At 50.7% G+C, this 18,591-nt stretch overlaps 1 long non-coding RNA gene across 2 annotated transcripts; it reads right to left on the bottom strand.

Annotated features, from left to right (window-relative positions):
* Nucleotides 1-785: 785 nt before the first annotated feature.
* LOC104151859 (uncharacterized) lies at nucleotides 786-4,826 on the bottom strand. 2 transcript variants are annotated; one of them, XR_011140586.1, is made up of 5 exons: nucleotides 4,453-4,826; nucleotides 3,018-3,203; nucleotides 2,710-2,924; nucleotides 2,092-2,164; nucleotides 786-1,695 (listed from the first exon to the last, which is right to left on the bottom strand). It is a non-coding gene; the product is annotated as an uncharacterized lncRNA (long non-coding RNA). The 2 variants fall into 2 exon arrangements; XR_695871.2 differs by having other exon boundaries at nucleotides 786-2,164.
* Nucleotides 4,827-18,591: the final 13,765 nt, after the last annotated feature.

Below are 18,591 nucleotides of genomic sequence, written 5' to 3'. Positions count from 1 at the left end.
GGAAACATTTCTGGGCAAGCCCAGAGGCGCCCCAACCCCTTGGAGAGCCGGTAAAAGGGTACGAATTGCGTATGGATTTTCTACGCGTCCAGCCACCACAGCACAATTCTCGTCCAATCCCCCTGGCAGAAATCATTTAATAACGGGTGCCTGGGGGACAGTGGTATTTTTGGCTCTGAACTTGTTTGTGTTCCAGTTTCCTCGCTTGGGCTCCTATCTGCCCCAAGGAAGCTGAAGTGATGAAGATGTGGTGGAGAATGGAGCACCCTTGGACAAATGCCCTCTGGAGAGACGATGTATGTACAGCTGTTCTATAACCCCGCCACGTCCCTGACTTAGGCAGGGCGCTATATTATTTAGACAGCCCGAGCGAAGCATGAGTCCCTAGCACTGCACACACATTGCTTGGCTCCTACAATCTTATTTAGGGCTCATTCTTGTTTAGGGGGAAAACAGGACTTGCACGAATGCAAATATCATCTTGTCCTAGTTGAAGGCCCAAAAGGAAGTCATGGTTCCCCTTCCCACCTCCTGCGGCTTCTCGCTTTGCTCCGGGGGTCGGGGTAATTTGCTGCCTCTGAAACTTGGTCGCGTCGCTCTGCTGGAAACAGGGACAACTGTCCGTCTCATGGGTTCAGCTTAGCACCAGGGTGAATCTAATCCTAGTCACAGCTGTAAGTGCTAAGCAACCCCTGCCTTACACCTCCTGCAAGTGCGTGCGTCCAGGCAGCGGCAGGAGAGGCTGACACCTCCTGGTGAGGAGATTAAGTGCACGGATTCGTGAATATTGATCAGAAGACCCTTTATTAAGCGAAACCGCAGGTTATATAGTGTTGTTGTCTGTTCACGCGTTTAAGCCATCATTTGATTGGTTACTGCTGAATGCCACGCGCAATGCAGTCACATTCTATTAGTAGGTTAACAGACAGTGTCTAAAATCCGCATAATCGTCAATCCTCCTGTTAAGCTTTTGCTGAGCAGCCTGTCATTCTCCTCCAGATTCTATTTTCTCCCATAGACTTCCATTCTTCTTCCTCCTGTGTCAATCTTCAAGAGTTTCATAACCGTCGATGATGTCGCCACCTCCAAAGCCGACCACAAAGCTTTCCACATCCTGGTATAATAATAATATCACTGGCAAATGATTCACCATCCATCACTTGGGAAATGTGGATTTGGGTAGACCCTATACGCATGCTGGTTTTGCTCTGGCACATGGCCACCTTGAAACATGGCGATACCTTCAGCGGTCACAAGTGTCTGTATTTTTATCATGAATGCACAGCTGTTTTCCTTGCATATCTTTAGCATGCCACCGTTTCCCTGTGCAGAGTGTAGCTAAGGTTGAAAATATCATTCAGCTTGAAAATATGGTTTGCCAAATGTTTGCTGATATCACAGGACCTTTGCTAATGGCCCTGAGAATGTGGTTTTCATAGGGGTTCTGCAGCCCTTCCCAGCGTATCACTCCAGGCAAACGTTGCTGTGTCCTTTCTCCTAACGATGAATTAAAATCTGCCATTGCACATGTATGAAAATGCGATAGCACCCACCTGAAACCCACTGTCTCCCCATCATTTGCTTAAAATCGAGTCCGTTTAGCAGAAGGTTTGCAACAGTAGCTAATTATGGAGATCCGGCCTGTGAGAAAGTCCTAGAGCAGACGAAACCCAGATCCAGGTATCTTCCTTTCAACTCCAATAGAAGAGAAATGCAAAAGAAAATTATTGCAGCAGATGCAAATCAAGTTCCACATCTCTCATTACCAAGAGTGAGTCAAAACACTGGGTTCCAGGTATCTACCAGGATTTTAAACTTATTTGCAGGAGACAGACTGTCACAAACTAGCACATTCTGAAAAAGTAGACTGGCAATTATTCTCTGTTTCACAACAAAAAAGGGCAATAAAGTGGGAGCCATCCCAGCTTTTTCTAATCGACACTTCTTGTTTCTTGAAAAAAAAGAAAAGTTCTGAAGAGCACAACTCAAACCAGGCGCAGACTTTACAGTAACTTTTCTGTTTCTGTTTTTCTTGGGGAAGCATCACCAAGACAGCCCAGAGTTTGCCATATGAAGTCCCCTCTAACTGACCTTGTCTTTGAGATGCGATCAGAGATGGACCCATTCTCCCCAGTCCTCCAAAACCACACGGAGGAAAAATATCCTGCAGAAAAATGAGTAAATCAGCAGGCAGGGGAAGCAAAGCTATTTTGATTGCAGAGTGCCACCCACTGTTGGAGAGAGAGATGGCACCAGCTGCTGCTGGCGTGTGCTGGTGCTTCCTTCTCCAAAGGGCCATGGTTGCTTTTCAGATATCTAAGACAAACCTAGGGGCAGTCATGATAAGGCAGCTGTGCTGCTCTGCTAGAGATGCAAACATTTCTGCAGCCCAGTAGCCCAAGCCTGCGCTCAGAGGTGGCGCAGAAACCCAAAGTGAAGCAGAGATCAGGCTGGGAGGAGGCCTCAGCGAGCATGGAGAAAACTTGGGATACTTATGGGTGTTGCAAGTGAATAAATGGAGAACATGGCACTTGGACACCAGCCCCTCATGGTGGCCTGCACGTGCCGAAGAGGGTGAGGAGACGGAGAGAGGGAGACCCGGGACATACGTAGGGACGGGAAAGCAAAAGCCCACGCGCACCCTTCTGCAATGAAGACACTTAATCTGCTGTTTGGGTTTGCTACCCACTTTGATTATTGGTTACTTACGTGTGTTGGGATGGAGGGAATTACATGACGAATGTCCTCTGTCTAGCCATCGGGTGGAAAAAGATTCACCGGAAGAGTTGTACCGCACTCTGGGCTAGGACACTACGTATCTACAGCAGGGAAGATGTTTCCATCTGCCTTACGAGGAGCTCAAAGCAGAGAATCCTGACAGATCCAGCCAGCCTTAGCTCTCCAAATCTATAAAATGGTTTATTCTGGGAAGAGACAAAGTTATATTTAGCTATACAATCATCCAGCCCACCAAAGGCAAGTCAAGAAGTCTTTTTTAAAAGGGTAACAGGCCTCACCCACGTTGTTGCGGGATGGGATCTGCTCAGGCAGAGATGCCCTCAGAGCACAGATCTTTCGTCAGGATTGTCATTTGTTGCAATTTCCATCCCCGCAGAGCCTGCCTCCTCCGCAGGCGCTGTCCCCAGGGAGTCAGTGGTTGTGAAATATTCATACAGCCCAAGAATTGCATTTGCAAGTGCGGCCTGTGGAGAGACCATTGACTAGAGGAGCGAGGAGGGAGAGGCAATAGGAGAGAGGGGAAAAAAAGGGCAGAATCCAGGAAAGGAAAGGTGAGCTGTAACTCCCCACTGCTGCACTTGCTCTTCCCAGCATGCAAGCGAAGGCAAAGAGCCTTCTGCTCTGCTGGGATTTGTGTCTGGTGTCTGTGGGGTTGCTCCAGCGCTGCTTCAGGTAGGGAGCGCCGCCGGCTCCGAGCATGTGAAACTAATTGATTTGCTCCTCACTCGGGGATGGCTAAACGGCATTTGCATTCATGCTTCTGTGAGCCTGGAGAATAAGCTCACCAGAGCACCACTTCCGTAGGAAACCGAGGTAGCGCGTGGCCTGCTGAAGGGTCAGCCGTCCCGATGCCAAGCTCCTAGTGACGTGGTGCTGCTGGAGGAGGAAAAGGCAAGAAGGAACAACAACAGAGGGCAGGCCAGCCTGTGGCCTGCACCATCGTTTCTGCTGCAAGGCGGCACACTTCAGGAAAAAGCTGAATTCACCAGTTTAGGCTAGGAATTGTGGGGAGGAAGGGGATTTTCTACGGGAAGAAGAGCACGGTGCCAGGACGGATGGGCAGTCAGACAAACCGCCACGAGGAACGGCTGAAGTTCTGTCCATCCTGCTTTGGAGCAAGCCAGGAGAGCACCAAACCATTTCCAAAGACCACTGCAAACAAGTGCTTTGGTCACTGACCACGGGGCACCTCCAAGCTGCTCTGCTGTGGAGGCAAAGCTGCATTTTGCTGCCCTATAGCAGCCTGGAGCCCTTGACAGCTCTGGTATTGCAAAGCGCTCCTAAGTCAGCCAAGGCTGTGAACACCCTCCAGCTCGGGCTTCAGAAACCCACGGGCTCTGACGCTTCCCCTCTCGGCATTTTTGCTTCCCTGCTAGGTCTTGCCTAGCCTGAGTATAAGATTTTCACATGGGGATCGTTCTTCCCACGTATTTGTGCAGCGCCTGGCACATGAGCACATTTTCTATTTAGACGGCTTGGTCCTACTTTCAGCCACTTTATCAAAGTCTTAGTACGCCTGTAGTATTCAAAGGGGCTCACAATAGCATTACGAGGCGCAGAAAAAAGGAAATCAGATGGTGAAACATCCCAATAAACTGAACAGCAAGGGAAAACGCAAAAAAAAAAACCAAAACATTTAGACATGGCTGGAAGTTTCAGGCCCTGGGACATATTTGGGTGCTTGGTTCAGCCCTCCGGTATCTCAGCACATACCTGAAAATCTTTTGCAACACGATGGACCAATGTTGCTCCACAAACATAGTGCCAGAGCTGCTTGAGAAATGCACATTTCTATTCCCTCCTCAACCACCCAGTTTCTTTGCTTCCTGCGTATCACACTTAGTCGGCTGGGGCTCGAATTCCTGATCAGGGTGCGTAGGCCAGGACCTATAGCAGTGGCGACACTGAGAGCGATTGTCGGGATCCCCCAGTTGCTGCTGCTTTCTGTTGCGCGCGGCTGCTTCGTTCGCCCAGATGCAGATGTCCGGGGGACGTTTTTCTCCCCAGCAAAGGCGGGCGGGATGCTCGCAGCCCCCTCGGTGAGGAGCCGAGTCCCACCAGTTCGTTTCTCGCCCCCTTCCCGGGAAGCGAACGCACACTTGCAGAAGGCGGGAGCAAGTTTTGACTATTTTAGGGCCTGAAATTCTCCGTCGGCATGGCAACTTCCGACTCCTCACCTCTGACGGAAGCAGCTTAAAATAGCAGATCCAGAAAATCCACACCACGCTCGGCGCTTGCAAACCTGGCTCCAGCATCGCAGGCAAAAAGCCCTTGGTGGGGGGGGGCCAGGACCTGGCCTCTCGGGGCTTGCAAAACTCCAAGGCTACAGAGGACAACTTGTGGGCCATTGGCACCCACTGACTGAAGATGGAGGTTTTTATCTGGGGCCTCCCCAGGACAACGTAACTGCCAAAGTCCTTTGGGACAAGCAAACGAGAACCCAAATCCTTGCAATCTTTTCAGTCGAAAGGTATTGCTTTCTCTGTCACCAGGCAGTATCATCCCCTTCTTTGCTCAACAAAACTTTGATTTTTGTCAGCCCTGCCCATGGCCATCAAAACCTCCAGCTTTCCGTGGACCTGGCTCCATCCCGGATATATTTTCCCTTAGGCCTGCAGGCTCCGGGGCTTTCCAGTGTCGCGTGCCTGTCATTTTGAGAAAGCGGCTGCTGAAGTCTCGCCAACCCTTCGAGGTTCCTTTTTATTATTATTTTTGTTCACTTGGGAAAACCCATTAATTTTTATGACTGGTTTTTTTCTCAGCGCACATATAAACAATTCCGATTCTACGGGGCAAAGCAAGCATGTGGCGCGTCTCCTCTAATCCCCGCTTAACCTAATTCATTTTCTGTCTAAGAACAAAACTCCACGAGATTCATTCAAGGAGCCTGGATTATGTCTCCGTCAGCCTATAACACTCATGTCGGATTAGCGCATAAAAAAACCTAGAAGTCATCTGCAAGCCACTAAACCTACAGCAACCCAAACACCTAGCAAATCCCTTCCTGGGCCTGGATTTGAGTTAGGAGCCAGGACCCGCAATCAGCGCTGAGCCACTGGCCGAGGCCGGAGCGGAGCGGGGGCCGGGGCTCCTCGCAGCAGCGGGGAGACGGGTGGCACAACTGTGTCTGCCGCAGGAACGCCGGCAGCTGCTCTTGGATCTCATCACGCAAACGTCATCGGCAGTGCACAGCCCAGTGCTCAGAGCTATTTTTAGGTCTTTGAGGATCCGGACCTTGCTGCCTTGTTTTATTCCGCAGGCTTTTCTCTTTTCTCCTCTCTGTTACCCAGAACTGCCTGGAGAGTTCAAGGGGGAATCGGGATGCCTGTGGATTTTGATGGCTTTCTTGTGGGAAACGGAGGTGGTCTGTGATCAGGGATCGAGGGCTGGCAAAATACAAATACTCTCCTCCGAAGAGAAGGCGTGTTTTGTACAAGCACAATCTCTGCTGCTTGCTGCTGCTTTTAGAAGAGCTTGTTGACATTTTTCCATCAAAATACTTTCCACTCTCCCTCCAATTGATGTCTTCTTCTTTTTTCTTTTCTTTCCCCTTCCCTTTCCTTCCCTTCCCTTCCCTTCCCTTCCCTTCCCTTCCCTTCCCTTCCCTTCCCTTCCCTTCCCTTCCCTTCCCTTCCCTTCCCTTCCCTTCCCTTTGTTTTCCCTTTGCCTTCCCTTCCCTTCCCTTCCCTTCCCTTCCCTTCCCTTCCCTTCCCTTCCCTTCCCTTCCCTTCCCTTCCCTTCCCTTCCCTTCCCTTCCCTTCCCTTCCCTTCCCTTCCCTTCCCTTCCCTTCCCTTCCCTTCCCTTCCCTTCCCTTCCCTTCCCTTCCCTTCCCTTCCCTTCCCTTCCCTTCCCTTCCCTTCCCTTCCCTTCCCTTCCCTTCCCTTCCCTTCCCTTCCCTTCCCTTTGTTTTCCCTTTGCCTTCCCTTCCCTTCCCTTCCCTTCCCTTCCCTTCCCTTCCCTTCCCTTCCCTTCCCTTCCCTTTGTTTTCCCTTTGCCTTCCCTTCCCTTCCCTTCCCTTCCCTTCCCTTCCCTTCCCTTCCCTTCCCTTCCCTTCCCTTCCCTTCCCTTCCCTTCCCTTCCCTTCCCTTTCCTTCCCTTCCCTTCCCTTCCCTTCCCTTCCCTTCCCTTCCCTTCCCTTCCCTTCCCTTCCCTTCCCTTCCCTTCCCTTCCCTTCCCTTCCCTTCCCTTCCCTTTGTTTTCCCCTGAGTTTTGGCAGGAAAATATTATTAATGCATGTCATTTTTTCAAACAAGTTGCGCACTTTCACTTCAATGTGTTTTTGGAACAGCGACAAATGTCCAAGCATTTTATCCCTTTCTGCAACTGGGCAATGAACGTTTAATGCAAGGAAGTTCTTACTGGCCGGCTGTATTTTTTTCATTTCCCTCCCTTCTCACCTCTTCCCTTGCTTTCTAGCTCACAGAAGCCTCTCCGCTTGAGGAAGGGGCATCGTGGCTGCCGCGAGTCTCTCCGGTTTCCGTAGGGTGCTCCGTGGAGCCGTCCCGCTGCGATGGCAGAGACTGGAGGGTTTGGGGGCGAGAGCTTCCTGGCTCCTGGGGACCGGGAGGCAAAACAGTCTCTCCAACGCAGCAGTGAAGCTCAGGGATCAGAAGAAGCGGTGAGGGGACCCACGTGCCGTGGAGAATTGGGAGAGCGGTGGAGACATTTTCCTCCTGGAAACGCCAGCGTTCGGAGTTTCAGCTTCCTCGGGGCCTGCTGATGCCTCCAGCTCACCTGTGGCTTCCAGGGTGGGTGTTTCGGGGCTTTGCTGCCCTGGGGAGTCGGGGGATTTTCTCTCTTCAGGAGAAAACCAGACTCATGCCTGTTAGAGGATTCCTCCTCTCAACTGAGCCACCTTTAACGAGGCCAGAGCCTGCTGCAGGCTCTTGGCTCCAGGGGGAAGCAGGAGCCAGCTGGGAGCAAGAGCTATTTCCAAGCCTGGCAGCGCTGAATCAGCGCCGGCCGCGAGGAGCAAGCCGGGGCGCTGCCGCCTGCCGGCTGCCGCTCGCCTTCACCCAGCTCCGGCTTCTGCGCTGAGTGCAAGGGGGCACCGAGTCCCCCATGCAGCTCTTCTCATCCTTTTCGTGCCATACAGACCCCCTTTGCGATAGGGCCCTTTGTATTTTACCTGGCTGACATTAAACTTGTTTTTCTCCATCATGGTCCCTTAGAAAAAAAAAAAAAAACAGATGCCCAGGACTAGTATAGAGCGCTTCCCCTAGCCGGCTGGAAAACCAGGGGGTTGCAGCCCTTATGCCTAACGCCCGAGGAGATTTAAGGCAGTGCAACCAAGGTGCGCTCTGCCTTGGCCGAAGAGGCAGCAGGTCAGGGCTCCTCTGGCAAGGCACCGCCTGAGTCTCGCTAAGGCTCACACGTAAGCCCAGAGGCAGGCAAGCTCTTGCAGCCTCTGTTGCCACTGAGAGGAGACTTATCCTGACTTACAGTGTAATTCCCAGGCTGTCGTGGTGTGATCTCTGCCAGACCAACAAACCAGCTGCTCAGGAGCAATTTCCTGGGATGTGCTGCCTCCAAACACAAGCGCTCCTCGAGCCATTGAACGGTGATGCAAAGTTAACACATGTGAGTACTTGCATTTATATATGGGTCTATCACACTATCATTAATCCTGTCAACTCCCAGGAGCTTTTTTTATTGATTCTTTAGACATGAGTGTCAAGGCTTGAGGTGCTGCAGGCACGAAGGCCTTCAGGGTCAGGCTCCGGGTGGGTTCCCACAGGGGCTGGAGGGCTGCAAAGGGCTGCTGTGCTCGGGCTGCTGGAGCCGATGGGGCAAACCCTCCGGCCCTGCTCCTCCAAATCTCCCAGAAAAAGGCTAGCTTACACCCCGACTCAGTTCCCAAGGGTAATTCGGCAGAGGAGCTCAAGGTCCTGCCCCGCTGCTGCCGAGTGCGTGCGCCTTCACTGCGGCTACAGCCAGCCCCCTCCGAGCTGAGCCAACGGGACAATGTCGCTGCATTAGCAGAGGCAGTAAAAATTCATGGGAAACACATCAAAGTTATAGATCTAAAGTGCCTCCCTGGTTTCTAGCTTCTCCGTTAGCTGCACAGCCCTGCTGGCTCCCCAAGCCCCAGCCACACAAGCACTTGGGTTCAAGCTTAGGTACAACGGATGGGGTAGAAACTCGGGGAGGGTGTGTGTGTGACCAGAGCAAGGGGCTTAGGAAAAGACAGAACTGAAGCAGATTTGCCCCTGGGAAGAAAATATACGTTCCTGCGCTCTTCCCCCAAACCCCCCCCCAAAAATCAGGTCGAAATCCAAAACAGCTTTGAGGGCTCAAGCTCTGTCAGAGAGCACAGAAACCTGGCCTGAGAAGCACGAATGTTGGGATAGGGGAAGAAAGCATCTCTTAAAATGGTCATTAAAAGGCAGGCTAATTGCTGTTTGTCGATATTGCCCCTGTAAAACGGTGGCCCTTTTGGGGCACTACCGTTTACAAGCTCCACTATCCTCAAAGTGCCGGGCAGCGTTGCTGGCAGGGGGAGGCAGGCGATTTCACGTTGCCAAATGTATTATACCTATGGGAAAGCAGGGAATAGATAATGCTGCAATTTCTGGGCTAGTAAAACCAAAACGAAGGGGTACTTCTTGGACTTCAGCCTCTGCCGAGGCTCTGGTCTCTGACAGTAAAACCGCAATAACAAGAACAGGAGGCCAAATTTTTCAGTGACTGGCCCAATATGTCTCAGGCTGGAGTAATACGACAGGCGGATAAACTTCATAATTCAGTATCTAATTCTTCAGTGTAACAGGGAGCAGAAAGGCCAGGAAGAAAAAGCAAGCTGCCACCTCTAAGAAAGAGAATAAGCCCCAGGGAGCTCGAGTGAAAGGCTGCATTCAAACAAGATGCCTTGCTTTCCAGTGCTTGGGTTTCTTGAAGGATATTATACTTTTTAGAGCTGTGTTTTTCAGTCTCTTTTCATCATTCACGAAGTAGGGGAGCTGTCTCCCTAAGCTACACGATAAAACCCAGTTTGCGTTCATGCACTTAATTTCTGGAGAACAGGCTATCTAGATAGCAAAGGGTGGGCTTGGCTGATTCAGGCCTAGCTTTTTTGACAGGCTCGCAAGACACATGTTGCTTCTGTCCATCTCACATTTAGCTGGCTGCAGGTTTGCTTGCGTCCTGGTGGCACTGCAGGGCACGGGACTTGCCTTCAGACCCTGGGGGCAACGATTCGCTGGAGGAACGAAGCTGCCGTCTACCACATCCAGGTTTGTGAGTGCAGGAGAGGCAACGCAAGTGGCACCTGGACTCAGCTATTGCTTAATTAAGACCTACTTCTGAAAGAAATTCCCTGCATAAGTTTTACAGGCTACTAAAAAGCCTCTCCCATATCTCAGGGCTAGCCTAATTATTTAAAATCCACTTCGCCCCCCACTTTCCCAAACACATACCTGACTAGCTCTGGTCATAGGACATCTGCCAGGGAAGGAGGAAACAACAAAGCAGCAAACATAAATCGCGGCCGCTAATTGCGGAGCTGCGTGTATCTGTCCTTGCCCTTTTGTGCCTTCGCCGTCAGTCCGTGCTTTGCCCGTTCTGTCCATCGCCCTGCCGTTACTGCTCTTTTCGCATCTTTCTGTAGCAACCCCCTATGCTGCGTGTTGAAGCACAGTCTCTTCTTCTCCATAATCAGCTTGGCTTCTCAGGTCTCTGTCCTTGAACACCTCTTCGTGGTGTTCTTTGCTCCTCTTACTCTTTCCTTTCTGCTCTTGTGTACTCTGACATCTCCACCCCTCCTTACCTTCACGTTCGCCTCTACAGACGGACGTGCGTAACACGTTCAGCAGTTGTTGCAGTGCTTTTCAAGCATGAACTAATTAGGACCCCACCAGCCAGCAGGTCGTTGATATTATCCTTATTTTTGCAGCAGGCAATTTGTGGGCCTCCATCCCACTGTGTCAGTGCACACATTAATGCCCTGGGAGAAGGGAAGAGGCTGTTTCGGGAATTCGGGTCTGTTCCAGCAGGCTGAGGACCTAGGGCAGAAAGTTTAACTTGAAAAACTGGAAGACTCGGGTCTGCTCAAGCAGACGGCTTTAGGTGATTAAAAAAGTATCGGGGTTAGATCGTAGTGAGTGGGAAACAGGGGAACCCCTTAGGGAAGACCAGGAGCTGGTTTAGTGCTTCCCTGGAGGTGGGGAATAAATTCCTGGGCAAACTGGAGACTGATTGTCTCTGGGGTAGGGTTTGAATACCTGCAGCAAACGGTACGTGACATTTGCTGTCAGCGATTCATTCAGTTCTGAAGTGCCTCCACCAGAGCGAAGGCCTTCCACAGACTTCGAGGGCTGAAAAATCAGGGGGAAAAATACAGTTGAAACATTTGGAAGAACCAAGTGGAAAGGAAAGGTTTTTCTTTCAGCAATGTCTCCTCTGCTCCTTTTTGCTCAGCATTTTTGGCAGTTTCAGATATGGCTCGCGAGCGTCAAAACGCAGCGTGCCAAAACGTTGAGGAATGCTGGCAAGCAGGGTCACTATAAAACTTGCTTTGAAGGTTTCCGGTTTTCGACTGTCTGTACTTAAGATGCTGTGCCTTCGTGCACGATGTCACCCTGACACAGATGTGAAGGAATGAAGCTGCTTCAATTAATTGCTTAATACTCTTTGCTTTCTGCAGCGAAGAACCAAGGAAGGAGCCCGGACACAAAGGAATCGGGGCTCCTTGGGGCTGGGTTGGTGAGGCTGCATTTGGGGCTCTTTCCATCTTTTTGTGCAAGCCAAACACCGTTACGCTCTGCAGACTCGGGGCGGGAGCCTTCGGGGCTGCAGGATCCCAGCGTTACCAGGGCTTGTTAACAAGCCGCTCAAGTGTTCCCGTCAAGCGCCAGACTACGGCGCTACACGTCTTATTGATTTAACGACAACTATCACCGCTAGGAATTGACGCTTTCATTAGACGAAGCCCATTAACAACAGGCGCGTGGACGTTCAGCTAACTCAGGAGCTGGCGGGGTACAAATTGTTTCCCCTATTGAAATATAACTCACAGGCAAGACTAAACAGAGGCAGACCCTGCTAATACCATGCTGCTGCAGCACAGCCCTTGGCCTGTTGCATCAGCTGATGCCCACTGAAGACTACGGTTATGATGCCAACCCTTTGGAGAGCAGCAGGGAAATGCCTGACGAAAGGTAGTGCTGGGTGCCGAGTATCTGTTTGTCTGCACAAACAGCACAAACAGACGGGACCGTCTCAGCTTTGCTGCGTTTTCGAGTAAAAAAGCTGAGCGGCGGATGGGTGTTGTGATCACCAGGAAATCCCGAGGGCTTGTCCAGTGTCCAAAGCATCCAGAGGCCTACTCAAGACGGCTGGGGAAGCCGTGCAAAGTATGTGTGCAATCTTTGCTGGAGCGTTAATCATTTCAACGTGACAGCGTGCCTGAATCCAGCAGCACCTATCAAGTTTTATGTGCGAGGAGAAAGGAAGCTTGCAACGGCACCAACCGCTGTATTTCCTCTTAGCTCGGGATCATTTACATGTATTAGCTATGTCAGCTAATAATTACACGGTTTAGCTTGATAATGTTAAGGAAGAGAAAGGGAGAAGAATACCAACTAAAGATCTACATCAAGGACAGCTTGCCAAAGAGGAAAACGCCATAAAAACTACCAGGCTTATTGCTGCCGCTGGGGAAGAAGGCTTTTCAGGTACAGTAATAGATGGTTGCAAAGGGACCAAAGAAGGAACAAAAGATCTGTTTGCAATGAGCCCTTAAAAAAATTCCTCTCTCTTTGCAGCGGTCTATGCGAAGTTTCACTTTCCGGATCCTTTCTGAATGTTCTGCGTAGCCCACTGTACCCGGCACAAACGTGATTAAGTTGCTCCTCTAAAATCAGGAGGTCTGTACTAATTGACACCCAAGTAGGATAAGGTCCCACGTAGGGAAGAGGTTCCGGCACTCACAGGTTTCACATGATTTCTGGGTGCTGAGCACCTCCCAGGCAGGCTGTGTCCTCAAATGATGGAACCGAGAAAAATAAGCGCTCTCCAAATACGAGTAAAACATGCTTCCGACGCAAAACGAGTGTTTGGCAGAGCAATGACTCACAGTGACCGAAGGCTTCGTGCGTTCCTCCGCTGAAGCATCCAGCATCTTTTTCGGGCTCGTGAATCACCAGCAAATAACGTGCCGGCCGTGCCGCGCTTGCGTTTCACCGGGCTGCGGGGGGCCTCGCCTCAAGGAGCCTCGCTTCCCATAGCGTGGAAAAATGGTGGCGATGAACCTCTTTTTTCACATCAGGTACAATTAAGTGCCAGCTTCATTATGGCTGCCAAACCTCCTCCTCTGTTAGCAGGGAATTCCCTTTGGATGATTGCTCATGATAAAATCATCCCTTCCCAAGCATCCTTCATTACTAATCCCTCTGGTCGGTATTTCCAGGCCTTACCTAGTGCAATAATATCATCAGGCTGCTGCTGCGGTTTAATTTGAGCTCACCTTAAACAGGCCGGCTCAGAAAGCTCTGGGCAACTATGTCAGGCAAAAATCTCAGCTGTGCTCTTTCCTGCCGCAGCGGGGGGTACAGCCAAAGCCACGTGGGCGCCGGGGCAAGCGGCAGGGTAAGACCTCCAGGTGCAAAGCCCGGTTTTGCCACTTGCGCGGTGAGCTCAGGCAAATGACTTCATACGTAAATGCTTCTGCTCCTTCAGGCTCGAACGGGAGGTGAAAATCTCTCCCCACGTGCCGGCAGAGCCGCGCGACACTGCTGACGAAGGGGCACCGCGGAGGAGCCCACAAAGGCTTTCCACGAGGATGACGGGCAGATGCTGCCTGCTCTACATTTCTGTCGAGGGGCAGAAGAGCCATTTGAAAGCATTGCGGGGCCGCTGGCACACGTGAGAGCACAGAAAGCTGCCGTAGCACGACTGCCGCGTCGCGTTCTTCAGCTGAGCAGCCCAGACAGGCGAAAAAGGAGGAAAACTCAAACACTGCCGTTGCTTTCATGAGAATCAGCGCAGCATTACGCAGAAGGATTTGTAATTTTCTGTGAAGGCTATGATCTTCTGGCAGCCACCACAACTAAAACAAATGTCTGATAGTCCCAGGGGCTCATTTTTGGTGCCTTTGACAAGAACCTTACTGCAATGAGGAGCCCAAAGAGAGGGAAACCTTGTTCTGCAGTCTGTGTCCACCCTGGTGCATGCACTGTGGTCGTCCTTAGTTGCTGCTTATTATACTTGGTGCCTCCGATACGGCTTTGATGTCAACCTTACTTGAAATGTCTTTTGCACAGCAATAGAAAAAACGCACTCCGTGGATTTTGCTTGTAACGTTCCCGTTCTGTTGCTGACGCGAAGTGCTCTGATTTAGAGAGCAAGCTGTGATAAACTCTACCGCCAGACCCAGCTATGACATGAAGCAAATTCCAGATATGAACAAGTAAGGTCAGAAAAATGGCTCCTGCTTAAGTGGAAACATTTATTTTTTTAAACACCTTCTAGTTGGACGAAGCAGACAGCAAGTGCCTGGGTGATAATTGATTAAATAATGCTTCAGCTGTGCCTTCCGGATTGACCTCCAATCTTCTGAGCTTCCTTACTGCTCACATCATAAACCGTGGAGAACAGGAAAGCAAGAAGCATGAGAGAACACAGAGAATGAGAAATGCTCTATTTTGTCTTGACTTCTGTCCTGTCAAATTCTTAAAAATCCAAATCTTGAACTACGTCAGCAACTGGGAGATCTTCAGACTCATGAACGGGTCTAGTCAAGGACTGGAATAGGACCAAACACAAAATGGGATGAGGCTCCGGATCTGGAATTCCCCAGTTTGGGTTCATTCACAACATTAATGTTTCTCATGCGATGAGGTCTTCTTCCTTCAAGCTACTTGGGCTGCTTGGGTTCTCCCAGCCACCACCCAAACACCCGGTCACCCCCAGCGATTTCCTATACTGCTGTTTTTGTAACATAAGAGCTCTTTTAGGAAAAAGAGCTCTTCAGACAGTTTGAATCAAAGAGAAACTGCTTTGGTCAGCATTGCATCATCTGTGTCCAGCCAGAGCTGGTCCAGATCTGGATGTTTTCAATCACGCTTTTCATTAAAATTTCTAGTCTCTAGTTTGATAGCAGAAGAAGAAGGACTGAGTATACTTTCTAAGAAAATTTTGTAGCGAGACATTTGCATTTTTCCACCACCCTTCAGGCAAACCAATTATCATTTGCCCAAAGCTGCTCCACGCTCACAGAACTTGTTTGGTTTGTGTGGATATTTCTAGTTTTGTCAGGCTACTTCTGATAGTTTCTTTAAGGTGCTATTGGCAGGAGCGAGGCATTTCTGGGCACTTTTTTAAAGCTTGTAAAGTTTTTGCTTTTATTTTGGAAGCGTTTGTGTGCCCAACAGCTGACAAGCTGTTTCCAGCTATATCGGCCTGTCCAATAAAATATATTAACTTTCCCTACAGCCTTAATACATTTCTGTGATGCTTAGAAAAACAAAAGGCTGCCATTTGGACCGGAAAGCCTCTCACGCAGGGCCTGTGCCAGGTGCTCTGCTTGCTATGTAAAAACTCTACTCTCCTGAGATTTAAAGAGGAGAGTTGAAGGGGGTATAATGTGTTATCAACTTCAATTCATATCAGGCCAGACTCAGAGCGATCTCCCAGCAGTTGCAGTCTGGCACAGCCCCATGGCCTCGCTGTTTCTCATTTCCTGTCCGAACATTTTCGAGAGCCACCTCCAAATGAGATTGGAAGATCTCATTTTCTGCACATTCGGTCGCTCGGTTTTGCCGGAGCAAATCACCCAGTTAGCCAAAAGCCCTTTTCTTTTGCCGTGCTGAAGGGAGCTGACCCAACGTAAGGCACCTGAGATGGGGGCAGCTTCCTTGAAAGGAAACCCTTCCCCTTTTCCAAGGAGCCTTGACGAAGGCACCACGGCGTGGCCCACCCCAAACTGTAAGTCCCTTTGGAAAACCTTCCCTAGTAGCGTTCAAAGCTCTTTTCTTTAGTCCACAGAAAGACGTTCTGCAAAGTTTTCTCTGGAAATGCTTCATCGGGGTCTTTTCAGGAGAGAGAGGGTAGGCGTGAGCTTCTCAGTGTGGTGTTGCGTCCTGCCAAATATATGAAAATCAAAGTAAGCCGTTGAGTAGCCCTGCATCCCTCAGGGCAGGGGGACAGTCCCCCAGACAGCTATCTGCAGCCTGTTCCTGGCCTGGCCGTACGCTCAGATAGACAAAAATGTTCTTCTAGCGCAGACAGAGAGTGGCACAAAGGAGCTAATCGAACCTAATCATTTGGTTTTGTGGATAAATTCACAAAAACCGGAAGCACCTCAGCTATTTCTCAGGGCTTTTGCTGGTCCTAAAGCCGTAAGCGTTGGGGACGTCCTCAGCACCACGTTTCCCAAGTGCTTTCTCCACCCGTATTTACAGGCCCGCTTCCTCATGCCCGGGCGGTGCTGCTCCAGCAGCCCCGCAGCTTTTCCTGACGGACCTTTCCCAGAGCCACGTCGCTCTCGGCCATCGCCCAGCCCCCTCCTCCCCAGCTCTGTGCAGGGCCCAGGGGTCCTCTCATGTTTGAGATCTTCCTTTTGATCTCAGCGTTAGCCTTGGGAAGAGTAAACTGCTGGCAGCCTGGCTGGAGCCGGGCAGAAGTTCCTCCCCAATAAACATCTTGGCCTTTGTTTCGGGCTGGGCTGTTATCTGGGACATTGTTTTACCTTTCCTGCTCGGCTCCTGCAACAACCCCTCTCAGCCCAACAGCAGCCGGGCCCCACAGAAACGTGCCCCATATTTCCCAAGGATCATACCAGCAGCTCCCAGTTTGCAGGCTCCGTGTTTCCCAGTCCTTTGCACACCTACCTGGGATGCGCCATGACATTTCCCTCCGCAGCGGCAGATGGAGGTGAGCGGCCCCAGTCCCACAGCCCAGCCGCTTCCCGGCATGGAGGAGGGAAACATCCCAGGTGGAATAACACCCTCCTGGCTGGCTTCTGGCCACCCCTCCTGTGCACAGGGCATCTTGGAAAGGAGAGAAGGAGCAGCAGCTGCACCCATGGCAGGTGCCTCCTGGCACCACTCAACGAACCCGTGTCCTGAGGCTGCATGGGCAAGTGGTCTGCTGGGCATCCAGCCCCACAAGTCTTCTCCTGTGCAGCTGCAGCAACGTCGGCAGCCCCATCCGCTCTCTCCTCAGCAGCATGCTGGACCCTTCCCGGCAGGAGTATTAGGGGCTGGCCAGGCCTTTAGGACGGAGCCAGCAGCTTGGACTGTCTTTCAACAGGACTTAGCTCAAATCTGCTACTCTGGCAGCTCACAGAAAATGAAGATTTCCACCAAAAAGACCACAAGCTATTCTGATCCGATGCAAGGGTTGCCCCAAGCGTGCAGACAGCCTGGGCCAGCGGTTAGGAAAGAGGTGGGAATGGCCCCTTTTATCTCAGCGAATTAACTCTGAAGGCAAAAGGAGGTGACAGATCTGAGAGCAGCTGAGTTTATCGCAGCTTTTAATTTAGAAGAAACAACCCACTAATGTGTGCGCTGAGCAGATGGATGTCACAGAAGCCAGCGTTTTGGGAAGCATTCCCAATTTTTCCAGACTTCTCTTCTTAAGACCTTCCCATTACTTGTATTTAGTCCCCTTGGGATCAGCAAGGGCAGAAGTGAGCCAGTGGTGCAGCAGCCACCAGGGAAAGGTCAGAGGGTCCGGCTGGAGCCCACTGAGCCTGCAGGAGCAAGACGGGAAGCCCATGAGGCTGGCGCAGCCACTGCCCCAGGGAGATCCGCCATGGATGATCCTCTTCCACCAGCGGAGGGGTCACTTTTGGAGCCCTGCGCTCCCTTAACATTTTTCTTTTCTCACCAGGAATATCTCCTCTTTGAGAGAAGAATCTCACTTATGAAGGTAATAATTTGGCCTCAGAAGATAACTGAGAGGCTAAATTTGTGAAAGCCTCTAAAGCATTTTTCATTCCTTGAGGGGAGCATAAAAGAGCACTGCCATGTTTCCATCTTATTTTTCATGCCCTTTACTTCTGTTTACCTTCGTTTCCAAAATATCCAGCCCTACAGGAAGGTTAGCAAGGGCCTGCTTTTCACCCTAAGATTACAAGGGGCTGCGAGTGGGCACACAAGTCAGGGCCTGCTGCTTGGCTGCTTGCTGACGAGCGGAGCACGAGGAAGAGGGTTTTATTGCCAAGCAGTCTTTCATTCTTGAAATCCTCTACCCCAGCACTCTGAAATATCAAGTGATAAACGCTAATTTCAGCGATTCCCACAGCCACATTCATGAGGCTTTTACACAGCATTTATCCATACCATTCCAGCCAAAAATTGTCATAATACGTTTTCTTTGTAATTATTTGAAAGAGCCATTGCGACGTACCACCTGCCCCTCCACACAATGTTCCTGTCCTATTCTGTCACTGGCAGCTACAGAAACCAGATGCCAAGGTGCGGAAGATAATTTCCCCGTGGCAAGGAACATCCGGCTCTTTGGGCAAACTCAACCGACCATTGTGCCCATCGACAGCTTTGGAGCTGCTTTTGGTTGTTCAATGAGGTTCTACGTGAGCTGGCAGTAAAGTCTTGCTCTTCCAGACACCTTCTGTCTTCAGGTGACTTTTAAAGGCAGAGGATTTGTTGCTTTGCCCAGTAGACCTGGTTCCCTGAAAGCTCCTCATCTTACCTGTGTTGTCCATGTTTCTCAGCTGGAGTTTTCTGCAAAGCCCAGACCTAATCGCACTTCCAGTATTTACAGCAGCCTTTGTTCCATGTAAAAGGTTCGCATTCTGTACTATACCAAGATTTACCAGCCCCATTTTGCCCTGCAAATCCTCACAGGGTACTAATGGAAACTGTGTTCTTCACCTCACCTCTGGCTCGTGT

The sequence above is a fragment of the Struthio camelus genome, chromosome 3 (assembly GCF_040807025.1).
Source record: "Struthio camelus isolate bStrCam1 chromosome 3, bStrCam1.hap1, whole genome shotgun sequence".
NCBI lineage: Eukaryota > Metazoa > Chordata > Aves > Struthioniformes > Struthionidae > Struthio > Struthio camelus.
The sequence above is the reverse complement of the archived record's forward strand: the minus strand, read 5'-3'. Positions and strand labels throughout refer to the sequence as shown.